The sequence below is a fragment of the Halyomorpha halys genome, unplaced genomic scaffold (genome assembly GCF_000696795.3).
Source record: "Halyomorpha halys isolate HHAL.00 unplaced genomic scaffold, Hhal_1.1 Scaffold219.1, whole genome shotgun sequence".
In the NCBI taxonomy this organism is placed as follows: Eukaryota; Metazoa; Arthropoda; class Insecta; order Hemiptera; family Pentatomidae; genus Halyomorpha; species Halyomorpha halys.
Genome location: NW_027108016.1, coordinates 519,256 through 529,327, shown reverse-complemented (window position 1 = coordinate 529,327; position 10,072 = coordinate 519,256). Strand labels below are relative to the sequence as shown.

Genomic DNA, 10,072 nt, shown 5'->3' with positions numbered 1-10,072 from the left:
CAACCGAACAATTTTTAAAAAAATGCATATATAACAGTATAAACATTATACAGCGAATTTCTAATAAATAAGTTAAACTTAATTATAATTTATTTATATATGATATACAATTCATATAGATGATTATGTAATTATATATCAATATATAAAATGACATAAATGGCGAGCGGTGTAGCAAGTGGTAAGGGACTCTACTAGCTCAAAGGAACATACTTCGAATCCGTCTGTGACAGATAATTATGGATTCTCTTACTCTAGCCGTGAATCAACACTGTGGGTACGGGTGATCTCCGGGGTCCATACAACATCATAAAGTGGTTATACTAAATTGAAGAAAAATCTGGCTGTTGAGCGTGACTCTGATCAAATCACCTCCTTGCACAACAGTTCAGCGTGACTCTGATCAAATCACCTCCTTGCACAACAGTTGGTCCAGTTACAGTATTACCTCACAAAGTAATGCACCCCTGGACCCTTCATGGGTTGTAGTGGTATCGATTTATTTTTATTTTATACAAATTTTTAAAAGTTTTATATTCGAACAATGAAGTGAGTAATAAGCTAAAACGTATTTTGGATTCTTTTAAATTTTACATTTTACGAATATTTAACGTTTCAAGAGTTCACCGAGGGGGGGGCTCTGATTTAGATCTGGAAGAACAATGCCGAATAGAACAGTGAGCTTTTTAAAAGGCATAAGTATTAGCAATGGTATATTGTTTCGGACTCCCCCGGACATCATACATCATCGCCTGCATGTTAATTAGGTCTGGGATACCCAATATGCTTTATTAGTATTTTAGCATTTTTTTTTTAATTATTTATTTTTAAGAGAAGATAGTTGAGATGCGATCATCAAATATACAAATACTGTATTTATTTGTGCCGACGTTTCGGCCTGAATTTCAGGCTTTCATCAGGTCAGTGAAATCATTTCAGACAGAACCTCTGCCTAAGCAAGTTAATTCTCTTTGTATTTTTTAAAATATTTTTTCCTTTATTATCTATCCCTTCTTACTTGTTCTGACTACGGGTCAGTCGATTATCTCAAAGAAGTTGTTTAATAACTCAGGAATATTAAAAAAAAAAAAAGTAAATAAAAAACCTATGAGGAGTCAGGGGTACAGCAATTTGTAAGGAAGTCCTGATCCTTGACCAACGGTTGTGCAAGGAGGTGATATGAACTAAGGGTTCTCTCCTAATGAGGCTGGGAGGACCCCGGAGGGCTCCTCAATTTAGGGCTGACTCACGGCTACAGTGAAATGGAAAATAATTAACCCGGGATCTTGGAGTATGTAGCACAGTGCCTTACCATCTGCTTCCCACTCCCCTCCCCCCTACAACCAGGCAATACCCGCTTTAAGTGTGTAATTTCTTTTTTGAGCTATGCTATTCACATACTCACAAATAATTTTGCCAGAGGTGGTTCTTTAGAATTGGGGGAAAGCAAAACGTGTATTTCTGTCGAAAATTCCAAATTCCAATACTTCTCTCTTTTATTATATATTTAATATAAAGGTCAAAGTAAGAATTGCAGTATAAGTTAAACTATTTTGGAGTGACGTATTAAACGTATTTGTAATAACGTTAATACGTAGTAAACTATTTTGGAGTACTTATTGCACATGGCTACTTATTTTTACGCTGTCGAAGTTGTGATTTTTTTCTGGTTAAATTTTTTCTACGAACAACTGCACAGCTCCAGAGTAGAAATGTCAAAATTTATTTCTCTCGGCTTACGCGAAATAAATATTGGCTTAATCAGATGGGAATCGAACCCATTAAGTTCTTGACCTACGCACCCTAGGATCGATGTCTCTACATGTTAAGATATCACATCCTTGAATTTAGTTTATTACCAAAAATACATGAAGCTCAAGGCTTTTTTAAAAACATCACAAAAAATATTGTTTCTTTACTACTTTCATTTTAGTTGTTAAGTCGAACTCATGAGATTTTAGTTGATTTATTTTTTTTATTCTCAGGAGGTATAATATTTTTTCTACTTCCAAGGAAGGCGAATTGTTTCCAGGATGTTCCTGGCCGGTAGCTTTCACCCTCGCGTGTTCCCGAACAGGCTTATTAAAGGGAAACGACCCGATAATTTAGCAGCGAGGTACACAGGAACACGGCCATTGAGGGAGAAAGCGAAGACTGTATATAATACAATTGAGCCTAAGTGTATTTCTTTGTATTAGCGGTGTGAAGAATTTCTTAAGCCGCATCATGAAGATATTAAACTACTTTCTAAAGTTATATTAATCTAATAGAACAAGAGGCTTTATTAATAAATAAATATATTATTAATAATTTATTATTATTAATAAATAAATATATGGGTCCTCAGTCCAATATGCAAGGGAATGATATGCAGATGGATATTATAAAAAAATTGAAAAATCTAATAATAATAAAGGTTTAGCGAACCTGGTTTGATGCCGATACTAATTGTACTACACAACTTAATAAAATCCTCCCATCTACGTTTCAGTATACCCTTCGGAAGTTTTTACTTTTAGGAATACATTCGTTACTAAGTCCCACAACTTCACACGCCGCAATACTATAACCTAAATCTTGAATATATGTATATATAGTTGACCGTAAAAATTGATATATAAGAAGATGGTCAGGGTTGCGGTCAAAAGTGAAACAAAAATAGTTAACAATTATTTATTTCCCGACGTTTCGCCCCACTTTGCAGGGCTTCATCAGAACTGTTCAAAGCAATCTTCATTTCTGTTCAACCGATTGCTTTGAACAGCCCTGATGAAGCCCTGCAAAGTGGGGCGAAACGTCGGGAAATAAATAATTGTTAACTATTTTTGTTTCACTTTTGACCGCAACCCTGACCATCTTCTTATATATAACCTAAATTATATTTACCGGGTGCAGTACCCTATATTTACCTTTTGAATTCTTCATTAACTCATCATTTTTCGGCCCGAATATTTTACATAATACTTTATTTTCAAAAACCTTAAGGCGCTGTTCGTCCCTTAGTGTAAGAGGCCGAGTCTCGCGTCCATAAAGTACAATGGGAAAAATAATAGTATTGTAAATTCAAACTTTTAAGTTTCTTGTTAGATGAAGCGAGGTAAGAAATTTAAAAAATTGAAAAATAACAGCGTTAATTTCCTCGATCAATTTCGTTTTTAGTAGTTAGTGTAGAACCTAGATACTTAAAAAAACTACCTTTTCAAATATGTTTCCTCCTATATCTATATCTACGGAATTTTTACCTTTTTTTATTGCTAACCTACTGGTTTCTGGGCAGGGACTGTCTCGAAGGATTTATTCAAATTCAAAATTATTTCAAATTATAGTTTATAAAAATAATTTAAGTGAGCAAGGAGCTGCTGCCATCTACTGGTAAGCCAGCTAACCACATCAGTCTTTATCAATCCAATCTACATAATTAAAAATTATTATTGCTGTAAAGAATTAGGTGTTTCGTTTTTATTTATATACTACTTAATGTATTTTCTCGTACAGTCTTTATCACTTATTTTACAAACAATAACTATATATTCACTTATTCCTTAAAATATATCCACAGCATGTTCCAAAAATGAACTGAATTTTACAGGTTAAAATTTATAGAACAAACTTACGAGTTGATGAGAGAACAGTAAGTGAAGTTATATAAAGAATCATACCTGAAACAAAAAATAAGAAATATTATTAAATTGCTTTATTACAGATAATACAAGTAAAATATCTTTTACCACTAGCTATCATAGAGTTTGATCAAAATTATCAGAGTTAATATCGAAATAATCCTGTAAAATTCATAACAACCTTAACATATATATTCTCCTTATATATTTAATAATTAAATCTGTACATTCCATGAAGGGTAAGGGGTTCAGTACTTTGTAAGGGAATACTGTTACTAGATCAACGGTTGTGCAAGGGGGTGATTCGGTCAGAACCGCCCATGGGTACCCTATTTAGGAGGCTGGGTGGACCCCAGGAGTTGACTCACGGCTACAGTATAATATATAATATAATATATCTTAAAAAGTAGGAACAACACAAGAAAACCTAAGAGAACGCCATTTGAAGAAGAGTAAATGTGCTAAAATATGAGCCCTAATAGAGTTATTTACGTTAAATAGTTCTCGAGATATAGCTTTTTAAAATGCAACATTTCATAAAAATGTATAGGACGTACTGAAAGATCAGTAGTTAGTGAATTTATTTTGAAAAATCTATATCTCAAAAACCATTTGACGTACAGATGTCTATTAGCACTCAAATTAAAGCTAGTTTAATGAGCTATAAAGTAGTGTATGATGTTTATCTTCGTAGGAGTAATAGTTTACATGAAATTTGCTTAAATAAATTGATTTATAGTTGTTTGGACAAATTTTCATTTGCCAAATTGATATTCATATGTGAATATCATAAAAACTAAGACCCCTACGTCATAAACTACTTTATAGTAAGTTAAATTTTCTTTATTTTGAGTGTTGGCAGACACATGTGCGTCTTATGGATTTAGAGATATATTTTTTCAAAAATCCAACATTTTATACGAACAACTAGAAATTAACATTTTGTGAGTTTATTTTGTCAAATATCAACTAAAAAAATACTACTCCTACAAAGATAAACATTTAACAATTTTGTAGTAAATTTAACTAGCTTTAATTTGAGTGCTAATAGACATCAGTACGTCACATAGTTCATGAGATATAGATTTATCAAAATAAATTAACTACCTACTAATCTTTCAGTCGATTTTTAAGAAATTATGCTTTTTAAAAAGCTATATTTCGAGAACTATTTGACGTAAATAGATTATAAAGAAATTTTGCGTTTTAAAAAGCTATATTAGGGCTAATATTTCAGCAAATTTACTCTTCTTTGAATAATGTTCTCTTAGATTTTCTAATATTGTTGGTAGTTTTTAAGATATTAAAAGATAAGAGCTCCGAATAAAAAATTAGTGTTTTTTAAGGTTTTTAAACAGCCGCCTTTTTTTATTCCTCCTACCTATACTTGGCAGACTCATCAATTTTGACTAGTAATTATACCTAGTTTTCATTAAAGTAATTAAAAATTTGGGTGAGATAACTGCCTTTTTTTCCTCCCGGCTCTTGTACTATTAGGTTGAATAGTGAAATGATCTTTACCTTTCAAACTTGAATCCCAGGCATACCCATTCTGCTATTCACTAATGAAGTAATTTTTTCATTCATCTACAAATTTCAATTAAAGGCAGTTTCGCATTTTCCACTCTTCCCGAAAACCGTTTTGCTATCTTATCAGTTTGCTGCCGTACAAACCCACATAACCTGAAACCCATTGGACCTTAAATTTGTTATTTGATTAACGATGAACTTCTGCTATTATTTTATTTATTAGGTAAAATGAAATATGTAGTCGTTGTATGTTTTTGAGTGAATAAGTTTTATGTTCGATTATAAACAAACTACTTAGAGTTTGGAGCGTTAATATGTGTAATTTGAATTATAGTATCATAACATCTTTATTATAACAAAGTGATAAAATTATATCCCATGATTTCAGAAAATATAATCATTGTATTTTTGTTCATCCAAGGTTAATTTCCAAAGTATAGTTCGATCTTCGATCGTATTTATGGTTTGAATTAACGTGCCGTATTTTCCTCTGTAGATGCAGTGAATTCCATTAATCTTTTAGCCTTTAATATGAAACTGCTGATTCAGGGGCACACAATTGCCGAAATATTAAACATAATGGGAAGAGGGAACCACCATTTGTAAATTTTACTGTTAGGATGGAATTTACAATGCCTCTCTCCCTCGGCCTGGGGTAATGCAGTATTTACTTGTAGTGCAGTGCAGGGCAGCTGCAATAATTATTCAAAGCTGAGCTACACGGAACTCTTTCGTGTCGGGAAATATTGATGTTACAACTCCCTCTATTGTAGCAGGCCTGTTTGGTGGATGCAGTGAAATAAATAATATCTAAGTTGAACCGTTTTCATCTGGGGAAATATGTACATATAAACAGAAAAAAATAATAAATAATGAAATAGTGAAAATAAAAAAAAAAATTATCAATTCAATGATAATTATAGGGATCCATCAGGGCTAAACAAGATATAAAGCAACTAAAAATATGTTGACAAGGTACGATAATAAGATACGAAAGGTAAAACTAAGGTGGAGTTAAGAAAAAAAAAATTATTTTATTAATCAGCCCTCGTAGATTGGTGTCGTAATTGGAGGATTAAGATAAATTCCAACAAATCCCATCAAATTACCTTTACCCTTCGTCGTTAACGTTTTTTAATATTTATTTATTGCTATTTACAACTGTACATTATAATACATTTAGTAAATCTGATCTAAGTTAAATTGGAGTGTTACAGGCGCGTAGAGAAACTACCCATTGGTAGCACTCTAATGACATTTTACATTAGCTGGTCTCGTGGCCATCTTCTTTTCAGGCACCTCGGAGGATTGTCAGGAATGGAAGAGGATGCAAGATTAGAAACTAGGGGGTTTGAGTTAGGGAGTTTATAATGAAAGGAGTGATATCTGGTTCGGGCTAGATCGGTTACAAAGGGAACATTAAGGTCTTTATGTATGATTTTATTTGTGACAAAGTAAGGAGCATTGGGGATTTTACGAAGGATTTTGGATTGTAAGGATTGAATACGAGAGGAATTCCAATGTTTAGTGGAGCCCCAAAGCTCAACTCCATATGTCCAGATTGGCCTTATTACAGTCATGTAGATCAGTCTTTTGTAATGTGTTGGAAGTTTAGACCGTTTGTCTAGTAAGTGCTGCAATAGTCGAAATCGACGTGCAGTTTCCTGTCTTTTCAGTCTGGTGTGATGATTCCAGGTTAATCGCTTGTCCAAATGTAGTCCAAGGTAGCGAATCTGTTCGACAGGGGTAAGAGTAACATCATTAAATGAAACTGAAGGGCAGTCAGTAGGTTTACGACGAAGGGTAAAGGTGATTTGATGGGATTTGTTGGAATTCATCTTAATCCTCCAATGACGACACCAATCTTCGAGGGCTGTGATATGGGATTGGAGAGTTTGGGATACAATTAATGGGTTATTATTAACAGCGAGCACACATGTTTCATCAGCATACGTGGTGAGGATAGTGTTAGGATTGGTTGGAATGTCAGCTGTATAGACGGTATAGACGATGGGACCAAGGATACTACCTTGAGGAGAAAAAATAATTAAAATAAAATAATGATAAAAATAAAAGAATCTCTAGTCACATTTGCACTTCTATATACAATATTTACACAATCGACCTGAGGATCCCTGAGCCCACTCTATCCCCCACGTGTGAGGGGTAGAGCAGAGCTCAAAAGATCCCAGCGCATCCCTCTCGCCGCATCACTGGTAGTGAGCCAGTGGAGGCTGAGCAAGTGCGCTAAAGCCGCAAACACTCGACTTGAATGGAGAATCTTACCGTTGTCAGAACTCCAATTTAATTATTATTATTAATTACTTAAAACAACAATATGACATGTTATAAGAAATTAAAAAATAATAACCAACTGAGCTCCTTCCAGTGTAGCCCGTGGTACAATGTTGCTAAGAGCTTAGTAGCTAATTAGACCATTTTAATAAACTGAGTAATTGTTCTAGAGAGCACATTTTGGGCAACGGCAAAATATTTTATTATAATTTCACTATACTGATGACAGGTTGCCAACAAGTGAAAGGTATTTTGATTTTGTTCCGAGTTATACCGGGCAGTTATTGATACTATCTCGCATCCATGGTTTTACGCTTATATTGAGTAATTTTACTCTACACTGCAAAATCGATACCAGATTAAAATTATCATTTAAACATGATGTTTTTCTTTCAACCGCATATAATCTTGTGTATAAAAAACATCGGTGACATTTTTCAAGATTACTTTACGGTATATCTGACTGTGTATCGAGATTAACTCTGTAACATTTCTCGAATTCCAGCATCGCAATGCGGTTTCAGCGTATACGAGAATATCGAAGCGATATTTGCTGTATCCTGAGCTTAAATATAATCAGCCATAACTTTTTCCCTTGTTATTACTTCTATTAAATAAATAATATTTAACAAGCGGATAAATAAATAATATTTATTTGTTTATTAATCATAACAGGAGTCCTAAACACTGTTCCCGCCTAATGTAACCATTATCAGGAGGGTCCGAAACTATTATTAATTATTTTCAATAAATTCATCAATGACATATAATACAGTTACTGTATAATTGTTATTTTTATAAAAAATTACCGTCGAACCGTCATGAAAAAATCTTTATTTAAAAAAAATATCCTTCGTAAAATCCTCAATGCTCCTTATTTTGTTACTAATAAAACCATCCATAAAGACCTAAATGTTCCTTATGTAACCGATCTAGCCCGAACCCGATATTATTCCTTCCATAATAAACTCCCTAACCACCCAAACCCACTCGTTTCTAACCTTGCTTCCTCTTCCATTCCTGGCAATCCTCCAAGGCGCCTGAAAAGAAGATGGCCTTGTGACATTTTATTGTAAACTGTTTTTAGAGTTCTACTACTGGGTAGTTTCTCTACATCCTGTATCATATCATTATGATCAAATTTACTGGTTGTATTTTTTTATACAGTTGTAAATATTAACAAATAAATAAATAAAAAAAAAAAATATTGCTTGATAAAAATTATTAGACAGCTTTAAATAAATATTTCTCTTGAATCAATTTTAGATAAATGTTCATATTTAAATTAAAAAAATGTATTTTGAAGATAATTGGCCTAAGGATCCAACATGCTGTTTCACTGTTTATGTAGCACTGTTTCACAATGTCTGAGCCAAAAAACAAAAAATTGATAAAAGCTTAGGAGTTCAATATATATTTAATTTAATTTTCGAGAACACTAGCGTAATCTAACGACATTTATCTCAGTTTCAGGTAACTAGTTAACAAAACTGTAGAACAGAAACAGGTTGCTAAGTTACCGGAGTTTTATTGAACTCTCGGACAAATTTAAGTTGTTCTATAACTCTACTTTAAATGATGTGTCTTAGAAGAAGATAGTTGACTACATGAAGTAGATTGTAGGAAGATAATCCAGGTGGCGGCCCTGAAGCCCTGCAAAGTGGGACGAAACGTTCGTTAAAAATAAATAGTTTTCTTTTACTATTTTGATACTTTTATTGACCAACACCAGAACTACATTCCTCTAATTGATGTTCTGTAAGGTTTTGTAGTTCTCTCTTTAATTTACAAATCTTAGTTTTACCGAAGATTGGACACGTCACAAGGAGTTTTAATTATAAGGTATAGATTACTGATTGGATAAGATGATCGGGGGGGGGTGCGGTCAGCAACATAAATAAACAAAGAATTCTTTATTTATGCCAACGTTTTGACATGAGTTTCAGGTCTTCATCAGGGCTATAGAACAACAGTGATAATATCCGTTATTTGGATAAACATAAAATTGAAAAGAAATAGTATACAAACAAATTTGGATTGATTGAACGGTGAAAGCTGAAATATAATATTGTGAAGGTAAGAAGACATGTATAATATAAGATATGCAAGTAGTGTCTAAAAAACTGAAAAACAAATTTTTTTATTATTATTTATTTAATGTAATTTACAACTGTACAAAATAATACAATTGGTAAATATGTTGTATGTTTCACATACACTTGAAAATCTTGGGAAGGAACCACCCATTGGTGGTACTTCAAACATTAATTTAAATTAGAAGGTCCCGTGGCCATCTTCTTTTTAGACGCCACGGAGGATTATCAGGGATTGTTAAGGATGAAAGATTAAGAATGAATGGGTTAGGGTGGGTAAGGAATGTGGAATGAAAAGACGCATATCTGGTTTGGGTCAAATCTGCAAGGAATGGGATGTTAAGGTCTTTGTGAATGAGTTTATTTGTGACGTAATAAGGAGCATCATGGATTTTGGATTGTAACGATTGGATGCGGGAAGAATTTGATGGTTTGGTGAAGCCCCAGAGCTCAATTCCATATGTCCAAATTGGTCTGATTATCGTAGTGTATACTAATTTTTTGTAGTGAATGGGAGGTTAAGAACGTTTGTCA

The 10,072-nt window shown here is 33.2% G+C and overlaps 1 protein-coding gene and 1 long non-coding RNA gene across 3 annotated transcripts in view; both read right to left on the bottom strand.

Annotated features, from left to right (window-relative positions):
* Positions 1-10,072, bottom strand: part of Fas3 (fasciclin 3) — a 592,625-nt gene that overhangs the window by 98,428 nt on the left and 484,125 nt on the right. The window lies entirely within an intron of this gene.
* LOC136795530 (uncharacterized) overlaps positions 3,625-10,072 on the bottom strand; it is a 117,950-nt gene continuing 111,502 nt past the window's right edge. Inside the window, exon 3 of the long non-coding RNA XR_010843154.1 lies at positions 3,625-3,659. This is a non-coding gene — a long non-coding RNA (uncharacterized lncRNA). The remainder of the gene's footprint in view (positions 3,660-10,072) is intronic.